This window comes from Pholis gunnellus (assembly GCF_910591455.1).
Source record: "Pholis gunnellus genome assembly, chromosome: 12".
Lineage (NCBI taxonomy): Eukaryota > Metazoa > Chordata > Actinopteri > Perciformes > Pholidae > Pholis > Pholis gunnellus.
In genome coordinates this window covers 16,291,894-16,309,417 of record NC_136539.1, presented here as the reverse complement: position 1 = coordinate 16,309,417, position 17,524 = coordinate 16,291,894, and positions in this window count along the sequence as shown.

The following is a 17,524-nucleotide window of genomic DNA, read 5'->3' as shown; positions in this document are numbered from 1 at the left end:
CCTGTAAGCTCACTAACGAACACATATTCATCACTTTTTATTTATTAAATCCTTACACAAACAGAAACATAAAAGTAACAAGTTACAGGGGGAGTATAGAGCTATAACTAGTCTTGGCGAACAACACTGAGGTTGTTTTCTTCCCTGTTGAAGAACAATACCGGAGGACAGAGCCATTATTATTCGAATTTATTAAAATGTCTATGAAATTGAAGGATTTGCAGTCTTTGAATGATGTGACGCCGTCTTTCAAATAATGATCAGAATATGAGAAATGTAATATTCTTGCTGTAAATTACAGATTCCAACAAGAACTCAGTCCTCTTTGTATGGTCTGAACATGTCCTCCTCCACAACACCTCAATGATGTTTCTTGGTATAAAATTACAAGGTAACCCAATGGAGCAGCGTATCCCCCTCCTCCTCATGTACACTTAGAGCTGCAATCACGACGTTTGCCTTGAGGCTTCATCTCAAACGACGAAAAAGAAGCAATCGCCTTTGAACTTGTTTCTTAAACCTGCAGTATCTCTCAGGTGAAGCGCAAATTGCATACACCAAATTGACTTTCGAATGCTTGAAGAGATAATGTCCTTTTATATGTGTCTCCTTGTAAATTACCGTGACATGTATTTGATGTTTGTAAGCCTTGAGCTATTGAGTTCAATTATAAATGTATTTATGTATTTCTACATATAAGATGATGGAGGGAGCAGCAGGGCGGCAGGTAAAACTTTCTTTTTCTTTCTTTTTAGATGAGTATATGTACACAAAAGTGTACAAAACTTAAATAAACTTTTTTTATAAAAAGTCAAACAACTTGAATATATTTTCAGTCTGCACGATTGCCCAAACCCTGCTGGTAAGCTTTAACTCTGTAGAGTAAAGGATTAATCTGTCACTTTTTCTCCATTTTACTGTTGCTTTCATCGTATTCCGAGCTAAATGTGACATCTTTCTGGGATATGAGGGAATAATTCATAGGAATCACTCCTTATGTCTGTTATTTTGTAATGTTCGGTGTGGCAGCTTCAATCTCCTTTGCAATAAGTATTTGTATCCTGTTAAATAACTTTTAATGTTTTGTGCAGGGAGGTGTTTTTCAATTTCTGATAGAGAGCATGTCCTCCATGATCAAGACCATTTTTATTATTTTTCTATATCTATACTTTATTTTAAAGCCCCTTGAGGCAAATTTGTAATTTGTGATATTGGGTTGTATAAATAAAATTGGCTTGACTGTCCTCCATAATGTGTTGTCATTGTAAATACTGACGATAAAACATACACATATACACTGTATATAGCATTTTTTATCTTTTTTATCTCTGTAATGCACTAGCTCTGGTGAATTAAGTCCTTAGAGGATATTTTTTGTCTTTCATGTTCCCTGTGTTAAAGTAATGTATCTTCTTCTTGTGCGTAAATAAACGAAGGTCAATGACGCATGTTAAGGTAAAACACAAAATAAGTGAAGCTGGTATTACCTGAGGGAAGCTGCTTTTTAAACCATGTCTCCGACAGTGTTGGATATTAATAGAAGGAAAACACATTTTGGCTTATTAAAACTGACAATCACACATGACTTATTAATGTAAAGTGGCCTATTGAGTGTAGAAGGGAAGCATAATGAACTCCTCCTGAAAATACTGCATCGCTTCTTCCTTCAGCGCAACAGTTGCAACAGCTGTCAGCCGTAATCATATTCTGCTTACATTATTGAATTCACTCAGTGGAATATTATTGGATGGCATCACTCAGGCGTTATATTCTTCTACTCAAAATATATCTTGGTGGCATTCTCCCTGCAGGGTTCTCATCGTTGAAGAGAAATGTGTTTGTGAATTTGAGGGTAAACAAAGGTAAAGCCTTGAGATTTGTCGAAAATGAACGAAGGGCCTTGAAAGTGTTTGCCTTCATTGAAATCAATAAACCTCAGCATTCTCCCTTCATCTGAGGATCAACGCTTCACATTCTGAGGAGAAACACCTGAAATGCAGATTAGTTTTGCTACAGCAGCAGTTTGAAATGATCTTTGTCAGATTTCAACTTGACAAGATGATGTGTGAAAATGACGAATTCAAAAATGTCATGAAACAAAATGTCCTTGACTGTGTGCGGGTGGGAGCGTACAGTGCCTACCTCTCGTCATTATTTTCTGAGTAAACTACATCTTTCAACGCCTACACTCTGTCACTGTCAGAAGAATGCAATCAGATCCATTATTCCTGGAGGAAGGAGTTGGTGATGGTGTGCTTACTGTCATTTATTTATTGTGTGAGAATGAAGTCAAACAGATGGAACAAGGACGGCGATACACATTAAAGCTCCCACAACCTTTGTGGACAGAGACAAAGGGCCAGTTTATATTTGTCACAAAAACTGTGACAAAAAACATTTGTTGATAATAACAATGAGACTAATTACGTGAAAGACGGATAAATTAAACTTAGTACTTTAATGCAAAGTCTTATTTGCATGCATCTGTGGCACCACATATTGTAGCCCCTAACTATTCATCTTGCGTTCAATAACGTTAGGCCTCTGCCAGTATAATGTCAGAGGAATAAAGGAGTATTTCCAGTCCCAGGCTTTTGGTTTTTATAATAAAAGATGTATTAAATTGTCCTCATTTTGGACCTTAACCTTACTCTTATACGTGTTCAATATCAGTGGATTTTTTCGCTTCATGCTCTCTAATCATGCAACCAGGTGGAATAAAATGTAACACATTTAAATACGTCGTAACAACATCAATATAGCTTTCAGTTGTTTATCTTTCAAATCACTGGCTGTATAATAAATGTTTCAGTGGTCAGCAGGCAGTAAACAAGTGAGTGAATCCAGGTTGTGAATGATAGCAGAGAGCAGAGTGACATGAGCACTATGATCTACGGCAGGGGTCCCCAAACTTTTTCCTGTGAGGGCCACATCACTGAACATATCGTTTGACCTAGGGCCCGATCATGGGGGGGGGGGGGGGGTGCTACTCGCAGGTGAGCGACTGTTGCGTCGTGCGCGGGGGGGGGGGGGGGGGGGTGCTACTCGCGTGCCACTCGCAGGTGAGCGACCGTTGCATCATGCACGCGGATCGGGGCGGAACACCGCCGTGCGCGATACAAGCTCCCGTCTCTTCTACTTCTTCTACTCTTCTACTTCTACAGGGTGCGCGCATGACAGCTCTCATCTCGTTCGCTCCCTGGTGGTTGGCTGATTCAAATTCGATTAATTGTGCAGACTGAAAAAAAATCATAATGCGTCTCTGGTATTGTTCAGGGGGCCGGACCAAATGTGGAGGCGGGCTGCATCCGGCCCGCGGGCCGTAGTTTGGGGACCCCTGATCTACGGTGCCGTTTCCAATAGCTTCACGATCAACACAAAATGACACCGCATGGTAACACGACAAAGACGGCAACAGCTGTAGCAACATGTTAGAAGACATCAAACAAAATATATACATATAGCAAAAGATTTGACCAATATTGCAAATGTAATAACTAGAGTAGAATGTGTTTAGGTTTTGTTGAGATTTTGATGAGAAAAAGACTAAAACTGAATCAGTTTACAAAGCACAGGGTATATTCATTGACAGTCATTGATACTTACTAGTCACTTGTGTGCCTATTTATAGCCCACTGTCTTTTGTCATGTTGGCCAGCTGCCTGATGAAGACCAGGTAGGGTCAAACATTGCCTTTTTTCTCTCCAATCAGGTTTTTGAAGCTTTAAGCCAGTGTGGTACACTCCATGCTTCCTTCATTGAATCCCCTTTTCCTGCATCCTGCCTAAATATAGGACAGGATGTTCACGCCACAACCTCTCTGCCAGCTCCCTGAGCGGACCTGCACTTCAATGTCATCCCTCAGCATTTCCAACACATTTGATGAAACACATTATATGATGCCGTGAGGAATCCGGGCAACTCATGAATCCATCCAGGAGGCTGAGGAGATGACACAGGAGGAAGATGGAGCAATGACCTTGGAAACAGGACTGTCATCACATGTCTCTCTTGTGTCCAATTCCTGTCACCGACACCGTAACCACGATTTATGTCGAAAGTGTTCAAAGGAATGTGTTTTTGATGAGCAGAGCCGAGTAGTTTGCTCTGAATTTCTCCCCATAAAGGTTTAATTCAGACACCGAATGTGAGAAAACTCAATTCTGCACATGGAGAAACTCTCCCTTTTGACTCCAGCTGCTGTCTCTCTCTTTTTTTCCAACAAACACACACGTGTGGACAATGAACAGACACACACCCACACACACACACACACAGTGATGTGTGTGAAATATGAAAAGCTTATTCCAGGGAAACCCATCTGATATCTGTTTCAGTCATTACCATAATAATTGGCACTCCACTGCACAGAGTAAGAGCCTGGCGGACTTGGATTGAATAATAACTAGAGAAGAGGAAGGTGGGTGCACACTGCAAAAAATATCAATCATAATAAGACTTGTACTCAGTCTGACGGGCATATTTCCCCATAAAACTAGAGAACATTTATGCCCAGTGTGCCGCAGTAATTCCTCTTGATTTCAATACATTTTGTTGCGTCTCAGGATTTGTCAAATATAAGTGTCATTATTTCTAAATGAGGCATAAGAAAGGCATAAACTAGGACCTTCCTATCATCTAACCCTAACCCTAACCCTTATCCTGTGCTTGGCCACGCCCCCAGCTTAAATTAGACAAATTGTCTCATGAATGAGATTTTGAAGGGCTTTAATTTTGTAATCCTACATCAGAATGTCCTGGTTATTTCAGAGTGAGACCTTGAGGTTGTCTGCTATTAGCCTGTTGTGAAATTATGTTTCAAATTCAAATTGAGATTAAAATCTCATTTGAAATTAGACTAATTGTCTCATGAATGAGATTCACCTCTTCCCAAGTTCCTAGACTGATACCACACGACTCCCAATGATCACTTTAGTGGGGGTAGAGCCCACTCCCAAGGCTATAAAGTATTCCTCTTAAAAGAAAACTTTTGCAACAATCAAATGAGACAATTTCTTTCTCTTATTGAAATAAAAGTAATAAGCATTCACAGCTCAAAAGTGATTTGTTAATTAAGCTCTATGTTTTTTGCAGCGTGAAAGGGAAATGAGCAGGTAATAGCCTACCAATGAGCATCTGTTGTGCACAGCCACTGATGCTCAGCGTCACGCACATGACTATCGCCTCCTCTGACATTTAGACGCCATGTCTTATAAAACATTTTAATGCAGTTGCTACGCCATGTGAAGTTCTTTAAGTTTCCTTCTCAATGAATTTAGGTAATAAGGCAGTAATAATCTGTTAACTCCAAAATAAAGCGTGGCCCTCGGTCTTTTTAACTAAAAGCTAAGAAAACACAATGCTGAACTCAACTGGCCGTTGCAAATTATGCCACATTTATACATTTTGCCAATACTTTTTACTTTACATAGTTCGACTAAATTGTGTGAAAGTGAAAGTGAAGTGGCAACCTCCTGTCAGAGTGGAACAGCCTGTTAAAAGGGTTTAGAATGTCTGCTAATACAGTGCAGGTTGAGCTGCAAATAATTTCATCATTTCCGAAGAATACCATGGAATTGCAGCAAGCAGAGACATTGAGAAGACTTTAAGACGACTATAAGATCATTTAAGATCAACTGCACTTAGTAGAGCAGCTGGAGGTTCAACACCACAGTACTTTAAGACTCCTCCTCCCAAAGAGAAATTAAAGAGGAAAAACACCAAAGATGGGCTGGCTGCTGGCTTCGCTCATACCGGTCTGTTTCCTCCAAGGTCAGGGATGAGTATGAGTCATAGAATTAGTTCATAAATCATTCAATGGATGAAGAGATAAAATGCCAACACCTCGAAACCGGTTTGTGACTGTCCAAATGCTGCAGGAGTATCTTCAAATACATTTGCACACAAAAAATGTGCTTTGAGAAGAAATTTAAATGCTGGCTAAAAAAAATTTAAAAATAAATACCCATAGTCAGTTGTATGTGTCCCAAGTGAAACTTAAACTCAACATTGACTTATTTATCTTACAAAACTTTCGTCACATACATAATGTTAACCAGGTGTTGAGTTCTATGGGACCGCCTTGCGCATTGAAAAAGAGACATTACAGTAACACCGTGCGATAACATTAATCATGATACCAGGAAAACACATGATATATGTTCAATATGAACTTTTCTTCACTAGGAGCCTCCAGGTGGCATCACATTTCTTACAAAACCTAAACTTGCTAAAACTAAATAATTGTGAGCATCATTTTAAGAGACAGGGAAGGCCAGAAGGGCTGGAAAACAGCCAGCACACCTTTGATTAACACATTAAAATGAGTCTGACATCTGCGTCATGATTTCAGTCTTCAGATTCACGTAACACGATAATAATTTACTCCTCACATCTCCTCCTATGTGCTCTCTCCACCATTGTCTCTTTTCTCCTCCTCTACACGATGATCTTTGCCTGATAATGTAAAGCAGGTTTATTCTGATCTTCATCAGAGGCCCACGGTGGCACAAGTCACACCTTCCCTTCTTCCTCAATCCCTCAATTTAGTGTGACCTTCCCAAAGCTGTGTCTAGCCAATATGTCTCATTATTGCACCGTGGGGGCTCACCCACTCACACACACACATACACACACACACACACACATGCACACACACACACACACTCTGGTAGACGCTCACACAGATCACTGATCATTAAAGAAAAGCACAAGAATACTGACAGGCACACACACACACAAATCAAATGCACGAAGACATGATACACATACCTCTGCCACTTCAACAACACACACACACACCCACACACACACACACACACACACACAAACACAGAGACACATGCACTCTGCAGAGCATCAGTGACTGACAGAAGAAATAGGTCTAAGAAGTGAGACAGCACAGAGGCTTGACAGATTTATGCAAATACACACACATACAGAACAGGAAACCTTAGATTATCTGAAATAGGTTTTATTTATTTTAGGAGAGGAAGGTGTTCATGTGTGAGAGGCCATGAACCTCCTCAACGTCTTTGCCATCTACTTGTGCAATGGTCAGGAGGCGACATCACAACCGAAGCTCTTTTTCAGCTCAGGCTCATATTTGCCGTTAAGTCGCTGCTGAAGTAATCTGGGCTTTTCCTGCCGCTGCTGCAGGTTTGACAAACTTTCCACGGAGACCTGATCTTCTCCAGCATAACTGTGAAACAATCTAAAGATAAACTTTGATCTATTATTACAGTTTATTCCTAACTGACATATTTTAGAAAATTACACCCAACTGGGACCTTCAGTCACCAATTTTCCACAACAACAATCTACAGTGGGTTTATAGGGCGACGGATTCTTATTCCCCAAATGGAGTAATAATAGAGTATAGGCAGTCTGACATTTGTGGGCTTGAGGGCCTCCACTCATTCGAAGACATCCAAAGACATTTTAATTTATATGCCACCTTTTTCTTTTTGTCTTCTCTGCAGATCTTCTTTCTTTCTTTCTAGTGAGCTAGTCAGCAACTGGCTGAGACATCACCAAGGTAGATAACTCCTTTTACCGTGCAGTCCTACCGCATACTAGCAGTCCCACGACGTGTGCATCACAAGATCTGATCTCGGTTTCCCGTTGTATGACTCGACACGGGTATCGCAGCCATTAATCTGCTATCTGGGACCAGCTGTGCGTATACTTTAGCCAGCTATGCTCAAATATTTGACTTTAAATGCTATAAAATATTTAGGTTCCACAGTCCAACTTCTAACATCAGAAGACTGAAGTTCATCTTGTTCCATCATGTCATAGTCCAGAACACTTTTTATATACACAGCTCGGGTGTCTTTGACACGGGGACGATATGAAAGCGCAGAGACAGCTAATCGAATGTTATCCTTATCAGAGACATACAGAGCAGAAGATGAGAAATGGCAGAATGCAGAATGAAAGCATATGCTTTGATGTGAGCGTATTGGGAACTGAAGCCCTGAGGGTTAGTGTGTGTGTGTGTGTGTGTGTGTGTCTGTCAGAGGTAGAGATCGCATGATGACAAATGTCTCTCTAGCAGACTGCGTGTCACTCATTTGTCTCCTGTTCACTTCTCTCTCTCTCTCTCTCTCTCTCTCTCTCTCTCACACACACACACACACACACACACACTGTCATGTGTCTGGACAGTGTGTAGATGTGTGTGTGTGTGTGTGTGTCACTATAATATAATGGCTTTATTGACCTGAGGCCCAAGGACACTACAGCACTCCCCATCTATGGTCGCTTAATGGACGGCTCTTGTCCTCCTCGTTTCATCCAGTTTTCATCTCTCTCTCCTTCTCCAATGATCTCCTCCCATCCCATCGACTCCTTCTCCTCCTGATCTTCCCTGCTGCTCCTAATCCAGTCAATCTCTCTATAATCTCCAGCTCTTCTCAGAGTCCTACATAAGTGAACGGGGGAAGAGGAGAGGCATGAATGTCGAGGAACGGTGATGCGTTTTAACTCCCCAAAGCACACACTCCTACACACACACACACTTCACACACTCCATTTAAAGTGAAATCGAGTGTCTGGTGAAAGCCGCCCCCTTCATTTATCTGTCAGATAAAATAAGGAGAAGTCTGGATTTGCATGTGTGAATCCCACAGTGTATGAGAGCTGTGCTATGGGCAATTACATGCGAATGCATGAACATATTTGAACTTATTTGCATACGTGTGCATGTCTATTCATTTCTTTGATGTAACCGAAAATACATTTGTTATATTTTTTATGATGGGCTTGCAAAAATATCCCCAAATATACGCTACAGCTCTGTGACACATGTGGGCACATGGGCACTGATGCATACAAGCTCAGGGTTGGCTGAACGCCCTGGGCCCAACAGTCATGTTTCAAGTTTCAGTTTTATTTGTGAAGAAAGAACGGGTCAGCTCAGCAATAAAAGCACGAGTTGCATATAATAGCAATAGCCATATAAAAGATCAAATAAGATTTTAAAAAATAAAAATAATAAGATAGAAAGACAATAATAAGGACGATAAAATCTGCGTTTTGTGTAACTTTTAGAAACTGACAATCTAACAAGCGAGCACACTTTATGCAGCTATTGGTCAAGTGGGATCCGGTTAGAGGTGAGAACGTTCAGTAGACAGAACTTGATCTTCTCTCTCAGTGAATCACAACAAATGGCTTTTTTCAAGATGTTGTCCAGAAGTGGCCAATTTGGAACCGCAAGTAACACTTCTGCCCTCAGACATCGTTGGACAACACCTCATTCTAACAAGTGTGTTTCAAGCATTATGACACTTTAAGGGTCTGGTTATGCTCTATCTGAACTGGTTTTTTAGATGTTCGTTCTCCAACCATAATGGAAATCAAGTGTTTCTAGTTGTTCCAAAACGGCTACACTGGGCAGCAACTGCCATAGAGGGGAGTGATCCAATATTGTTTAAATATGGGGATATGGGGCCCACGTTTTCAGACAATCTCTCCTGGGAGATATTAGTGTCGCACTCGGTTGTTCACATGAAAAGTGACGGATGTAGCTGTGTCAAGAAAGGAGCTAGTCTGTATGAAATTTCGTGGCGATCCAATAATAGATATTCCCATCTGGACCAAAAAATATCACAGCTTTAAAAAGATTGAGGCAGATAGATCTCCGGTCACTTTCAGGAAATCTCTGAGGTCCTCTCAGCGTCTACATATTGTACCACTAGGGGTAGATAGTCATCTGCTGTCTTCAAAACGTGTTAATTAATTTCAGGATGGGGTCTAATCACTGTCAGTCTCCTGTGTAAATTCTATTTTGTCATTTCAGTCAGACAATAAAAACTTTTAAAAAGTGACACCTGGTGGGAGTGTAAAATCTCAGAGGTGAGTTGTTTCTCTCGAGGCGTGACATTTCTGCAGCTTGATAGTCTCAAAGACCACAACACAGAAGTTTATTTTCTCTGCTGCATTCACTGTATGCTGCTCAAAAAGCATCAGGACACGCAGACCAATGAGCTGTGAATTCTTTATCGTGATTTTTGTGACGTGGGCCCTATGGTGATATACAAGGCAACAGTTCAAAAACTATTTTGACTTGAAATATGTTCTGATCAATAACTTTCAGGCATTAACTTGCAAGAAAGCTACAACATTGTTCTATCAAAAATCCATCACGGACGAGCAGGAGCGTAATTGTTTTTAACGGATTTCGATTTAGCAGGCGCCTTCATGAGCTGACTTTATATCAAGCAAGAACAACAACTTGAATGGCTGAGGTTCCTAAACATTGATTTGTGTCTAGCAGTTGTCAAACCCCCACACTAGAGCAGCAAGTCACCCTCTACTCTTGTTAATTAACGGTGACGGGACTCAAACAAACACGGCTGCATTGACAGTCCAGACAGACGACAGTTATGGAATACAGAGGTGACTGCGTTAAACTTGAGTGTTGAAATCAATGAGCTAAACTTAGCTGTTTGTCAGTCAGCTAAGGTTTGGCTCGTCTATATTTTCGTCTGTTTTCTCCTGAATCTATCTGCAGCTCTCCTTGAGATTTAATCACAGAGCCGTTGAATTACTGTGAAAGAAACAGTTTAAAGGTGGACCTGATACAGAGTCTACAACTGGCAACAGGCCAAATTACATTCTGTCTAAATCAACATTAGCTGATGGGATAAAATACTTTATATACCTGTTAGTGCCACTTTGAAGATGACCTGTGCTCTTTGCACGGTTGATACAGGAGTTACAAAGTGCATACAGGCCTTTTCCTGCATATCGTATATATGTGTCTTTTCTTTTCACATCCTGCTGCCTTTTGTATTCAATTATGAATCTAAATGACATTACAAATTACAATTTCATACCACCACCCTCTGTACATGAGCAGTGAGACCGTTATTTGCGTGTCGCCCGGGAAAACAAAGATTCATTGCCATCAGATTTGTGATCTGGCCAACAGACGCTGCGTGTAAACTAAAGTGTCAGGAGTCACATCTGGATGTTATTGGGACTCAAGACGCTTGAAATGGCACAAGTAGAGTGTTTTTTTGCTTTTATTTGGTAACCTGTGCCAGCACCATACTGTCACCAGTCTTAAACACTGGACCTAATAAAGGTTTAATCCGACTGTGGGATTGACGTCAAACAAGCGTATTTGTCCTGAATGTTACACCGGTGCTTTGACAGCAGCTGTCACATTAAGATTCCTGACAATGTCGATGCTCATTAACCAATCAAAAACAGTTTGGAGGCTGCAAGGAAACAAATTCAGTCTCAGAGTTGTCACCATTAACAAGGCCATAACCTGATACCCATTCTTTCTTTTGGCCACGGATTACTGTAAATTGGGCGGACGTTTGCCGTATGCAATTCATATTTCACGCTGAGTATTGATTCCACTGTAACAGTTTATTGACAGTGATGACGCATGGTATCGGCTCGGCATACAAGCTGCAGGAGCTCATATTGTCTCAGGAGAGATGGATTGCCAGGTGTGAAATCCCCCTGCGCGGTAAGCCCTGGTGCATCACGAATTTCAAGGACGTTGCGGGGCGAGAAAGGCAAAGTGTTTTCTTTCCCAGAAAAGGAAAGGAAAAGGAAGGTGGGATAAGCCAGCCACCTGAGAATGGAGAGATTGTCATTCAGCGGGTGTCTGATGGCTGTCAGGCAGTTCTTCTCCACTGCAGATGTGACGCGAACATACTCTCCTCTTTCTTTTCACTCCGCTGTGTCATCCTCCCCCCCCCCCCCCCATCCTCTCCACTTTCCTTTCCTTCATCTTCTTGGTTCCTTTCTTTAGCAGGCCTGCTGTTTCTCTCTCCACTTTTTCCATCTTGTTTTTTTGCTCTTTATTTTTTATAATAGCTCTCTGCCCTCCCACCTCTTTATTTCCCCCCGTTTTCTCGTCTTCTCTCAATCCTCTCAGCGGAGATGAGTGGGTGGAGTGAAGCATTGTGCCCTGGAGATTGTTGTGCAATCCGCTTTTCAGACGGGCTCTGCTGTGTCCGTGTGTGTGTGTGTGTGTGTGTGTGTGTGTGTGTACTTGCAGATCCAATAACACAACAAGACGAATTGATATTCTAGTCTGGCTTGAATTAATGATCTGAGTTATTGGTTCATCGTTGTTGTCCTACAAATATATATTTCTTACTTAGAAAATGACAGCTTATTTCCTGTTTCTCCGGCTTTTCCTACATTTCCTGATTTTGCGTTCAGACATTTCTCTCAGTTTTCTTTCATTCTTCTGTCTGGTTGTCTTGCTTTTCCCTTTCTCATTTCTTTTCCCTCATGACTTGTCCTCTTCTCCTCTTATTCCTTTCCGTGTCAGCTCAGAGAGAATTATTTCCCCCTCCTCTCTCGCTACAGTTCCACATATCTTCGTACTTACCCCGCCTTCGTCTCCTCCTCTTCCTCCTCCTCTTCTTTGGCCATTTTTAGAAAGAAAATTCCCTCCTCTCCCACAGTATATCTGTGAGTGTTTGCGTGTGTATGGAAGTCTGTGTGTGTGTGTGTGTGTTTAAAAGATACTAAGGGATACACACACACACACACACACACACACGAAAGCTTAACCACTCACCGTTTCAACGCTCATAAATTCTTCAGCAGACTTTGGATACGATACTTTCCCCAACAGCCCACTGTAAACCACTGAATGCTATTTTCTATCATATAATCCCATTTGCATTGGTGACAAGGGAGAGGGAAGGCAGTGATACCAATTCTCCACCAGAGAATTATCGGTTGTACACCGTGTTCGGCTAGAATGAAAAAAGCAATGCGTCATTGGACAAATCAAGGCAGTAACTGAATAATTACTGAACATCAGTACTCATTTCTAGCTTTTTTAAAATGTTCTACCTCAATTTGTGCTGCTATTCAGGTCATTGGGTTTGTGGTTGAGACGGAAGGTGGTTGTGTTTTCTTTTCTTTCTTCTTCTCTCTGCAAGTTGAGCAGCTGTGTTTGGAATACACTGTGTGGGTTACTGAAGGCCAATACCATTATGTTTCCTTCTGAAAATAAAAATAATCTTCTTGTCCTTTTTCTGGGTTTTTATGTTGAAGCCTTCAGGTAGTCCGTTTACTCCATTTGTTTGTCTTGCGAAGGGGAATAACCTTCTTGAATATTTGAACATTGGGTCACTGGGAGAAAATAAATAACTGAATAGGACATAATAATAATAACAATAAATAATAAAAACTCACCTCTATATGGCTGTGGTCAGGAAGTAACTTTTACTTACATCACCAGTAAAACAGATGCCTGGAGCTCGCTGTCCGGGGCGCTGAATTAAACACTAAAATGGATCAAGACGATGAGATGAAACATATTTTATTACATTTTTTGCAGGTTTTGCTGATTGATAAAATACAACTGAGACCCCACGGATGTATGATTGGCATCACTATTACCTGAAACAAGTTTGGGTGTGTTGAGCGTAAAGAAATGCTACATGATCGTTTTGAATGCACAGTGACAACATGCTAATAGATATAGATTTAATGTTGAACAATTAAGGTTTTTCAGAAAACTCATAAACACTACACATATGCCCACATTTCTACACAGAACAGAATTACCTGGATGAACTACTACAGAGTGGAGCCCAGCAGGTAAGAGTCATGTCATATATGAGTAATTACATTCCGAAAATACTGCATGATTGTCAGCTCAAAGTACTGCTAATTTCATGGGACAATATATAAATATATATATATATATATATATATATATATATATATATATATATATATATATATATATATATATATATATATATATGTATATGACAGGATTTTCTAATTTGAGCTCACCAGATGTAATCCATGGCCTCAATTTTTTATTGAAACGTTCCCAAGTTCTGTTCAATACGTGTGAAAAAATGAAATCGTTTGATCATTTAATCATTTTGGCAGTGCACAAGGCCGAGTTGGTTGTAGATAGCTATGCGTAGAGACTCTTTAATTAAGCTTTACTTAAGCTTAGAGATGAGTTATCAAGACATGTTGACACGGGATTATTGTTCGTAAAAGGCAATTACCAAGGGCATTGAGAGCTGCCTGAATTATATCGTCAGCGATATGCTGAATCAAAGAATGCTATCGACTTTACAGTTAGCCAATTGAAAGTCCCTGGAAAACTCGATGGTTAGAGGCGGGTGTGTGTTGAAGCAGTTGCACAGCAGTTCGTGCTTCGCAGAGAAAGGTCGGTCTGTTGTGAGTAGAAATCTCCATCTGTATTTCTCCTGGCCTCACGCCAATTGCTGCCTTCCATACAAACCAGAGCCCCGACCGAATCAATCTGGCCACACAATTAGAGAGCACATGTGGTCTGGAATTATAAGTAGATTAACAGAGATGCATAACAAACAAACAAGGACCTCGCAGAGTGCAAAACTGGGTAATGATAGCTCTCTGATAAGTATGTTTTTTTCATCGGCGCAGGTTGTGGAACAGAAACCCGTTACCGATTCTGAGTTTGACCTCTGTGTTGGGAACAAGCAGCAGGTGACATGAAGTTGTTTGCCACTGGAGTTGTTGCACGGAAAAGTTTATTAGAGGAACCCTCACTCTCTCCAAATGTTTGTTGTTTTATTTCTTTGTATATTATTCCGAACAGCATGATAAGCAGTTTCAGGGTTCTCATGATGTAAGAAAAAATTAATTTTACATAAATCCCTGTTGTAACAAGACTGAGATGAAGTAACATCAAAAGCCCAACTGTGTCAGCAGTAATCTTAGTGCTGACATGCACCGACTTTCACCTCTCCTTCCTTATTAGCCAGGTGAGGTGTGCGTGCGTGTGAGCGTGTGTGTGTGTGTGTGTCCACCCATCCATCCCTCCATCAGGAGTCTTGACAAGGTACATGTATCACTTAGCCCTGGGCTGTCCGGCCTTTCCTATAAGCCACTGCTGCCTGGAAGATTAATGACCGTCTTAATCTCACGCTTAAAGACTGTTAATAGGTGGACCTGCAGACAGACGGACCTCTCTCATATACTCTGCTGCAGGAAAAGAGACCCTCATTTTGTTTTGAATGTTTTGCCATTTATTCACCTACAGCATCACTGTTTTACCATCACACAGGTTTAGTTTGTTTATTCATAGGATAAGAGATGATCATAGTAAGAGATAAAAGACTAATCTCTCTAAATGTAACAAAGCATATTTGTCTATAGTCCAGATCCTCTAGGATTCCTGTTATACGGAGGTCAAAGAAAAGGCCATTCTGTTTTTCTTTGCAGTCATTGAGAAAACTCATCAGTGCATCTATATTAGACATCTGTTGGGCACATCTGTTCAGCAGATTGACCTCAGATGATGATGAAGAACGAATTAAACTATGGTTAATAAATTATGAGCCAAACTCGGGAAAATGTTTGAGCTTGTAATTAAAAGGTCACTGGTTTGATTCCTTGGTAATTTACTAGGAAATGAGTGACTGAGCTGTAAGTGACATAGTAACATAGAAAAATAATGTGGGTAACAAATAACAATTACAATTTCTAAAGTTTAAAAGTGATTAAAAAAGAAATGAAATTTACAAACCAAAGAAAAAGTGCATTTGCTCTTGTTATCGCCTCTTAGATAGTGGTTGATCTCCCTCACCCTTTATTGTAATAGACAGCAAAGAGATGACAGGAAAGGAGAGGAGAAAGAGATAATGAATGAACAAAATGTTCAGAAACTTGCAGGGTTCCCCACCCTATTGTAACTCTTACTAGTACAAAGAGTTTGGTGACATCCCTTACTCCCTAGCATTGCTCCACTCGATGGACCAAGAGATCTAATCAGCCAGCATAATTAAAAACACCTGTGCGGGTGTGCAGAGCATTTCCTTTGCAAAGTAACCACAGCTGTCCAAATAAATATATTGAAGTAAATGTAAAAATTGCATTACATGTAAAAAAAAATGGTAAAGAAAAGCAGATTCTTCATTTGAAACATGCTGTTTAGTCTTTCTGATAATTTACAGAGGCATTTATCAATTGTTCAGATGTTGATAGAGAAGTAAGGAGATGTACTGAGGATTTAAGTGTTGCTTTTTTGGCACAACAGTAACATAATAATATTACTTTTGAGCTGAGAAGCAAATGGATTATCGAGATGTGTACGAGACCATGTTGCAGGTAAAAAAAAAAAGGTGAGGGACTGTGTATAACCAGTTCTTGAATATATGAATAACAATGTCCTCACAGTCATTTGGCAGTAATTAGATAAATTAATGCTTATTAGCCACTTCCTACTTTATGAGTGTGCATGCAATGACTTCATTAAATCTCCCATGAGGAATTCATGGAGGGAGAACTGCCATTTAATGGTTGACTAAGGACCCGAGTGTGTTTATAATGCTCACACTCATTGTCATAAACCACCAGTCTGGCCCAAGTATATGAGCATCAATTACCAAAACGTGAACGAGGGTGATCGTTTTGTCATTTCAGGTTGCTCTTTCTTTCCCTCTCTCTGTTTTCTGCCCGAGTGAGCTGAGACGACAGTCAATTAAGTGCAGACATGCTGTATTGTGTGTGTCCTCATGTTACAAAGAGCTGAAGCGACAGCGCCTCATTCTCCTCATTGTGTCAGATATTCATTCTAACAAGTTGGCATATACATGATGTACCTCTGCTCTCGCCTGCCATTCAAATGCGCATTGATGATTTTCTGCTATGGTTCTTTGCAGTGATATTGGCTCAGCCGCCTAATCAGTCGTGTCTCAGACATGAAATGCTGCTTCATATGGAAACTCCATTCTCACACATGCAGGCGGAGAGACGTCTAATTCATTTGTTTCACTTTGTCTGGGCCCAAATTTGTGAATATATTTAGTGGGGAGCAAAAGAGAAGGATTCTGTTTTGCCTCTCAGAGTTGTGTTTTCCTTTCTGAAATAAAATCCTCAGGTAAAGTCTCTGCCGTTATACTAACCCTTCGAAGTACCGTATGCAAGAAAACATATACTTATTAAAGAAATGTGATATAATAAATTGTGAGTATTTAGTGTTATCTGGTCATATCACATCTTATGTATTTATGAAATGTTTCCTATGTTAACATTACTCTGAGCTCTATTTGTCACCATTTTATAAGGGAATAAACTATATATATATAAACATGTTATATGTACATAAAAAAACATATACATGCTTGTGTGGATTAAAAAGATCATCAAGTAGAGGTCTTTACACAGAAAACCAAAGAAGTGCTGATAAATGTGGGCAGCTGTCATTAACTGTATAGGACTATCACATGTTCTGAAAGCCAATGTATTCTAATAGTAATTTAATAATTTATCTACTGACCGGATTGGTACTGACTGGACCAAGTCTGATACGAGGACAAACAGCATTGTGACCTGATAGTAAATGTTTGTGTGCGTCTTGAGTTTCACTGGTGGATCCGAGAATATCTCCAAAGTTCAGCCTGTGCTCGAGGTTCGCTGTCTCATGCTGCGCGTCGTCAGTCTGACAGTTTCTCACTCACACACACACTGAGAAAAGGACGGAGAGCAAGACTGGCACAATGATATGTTTATTGAGAGGCTT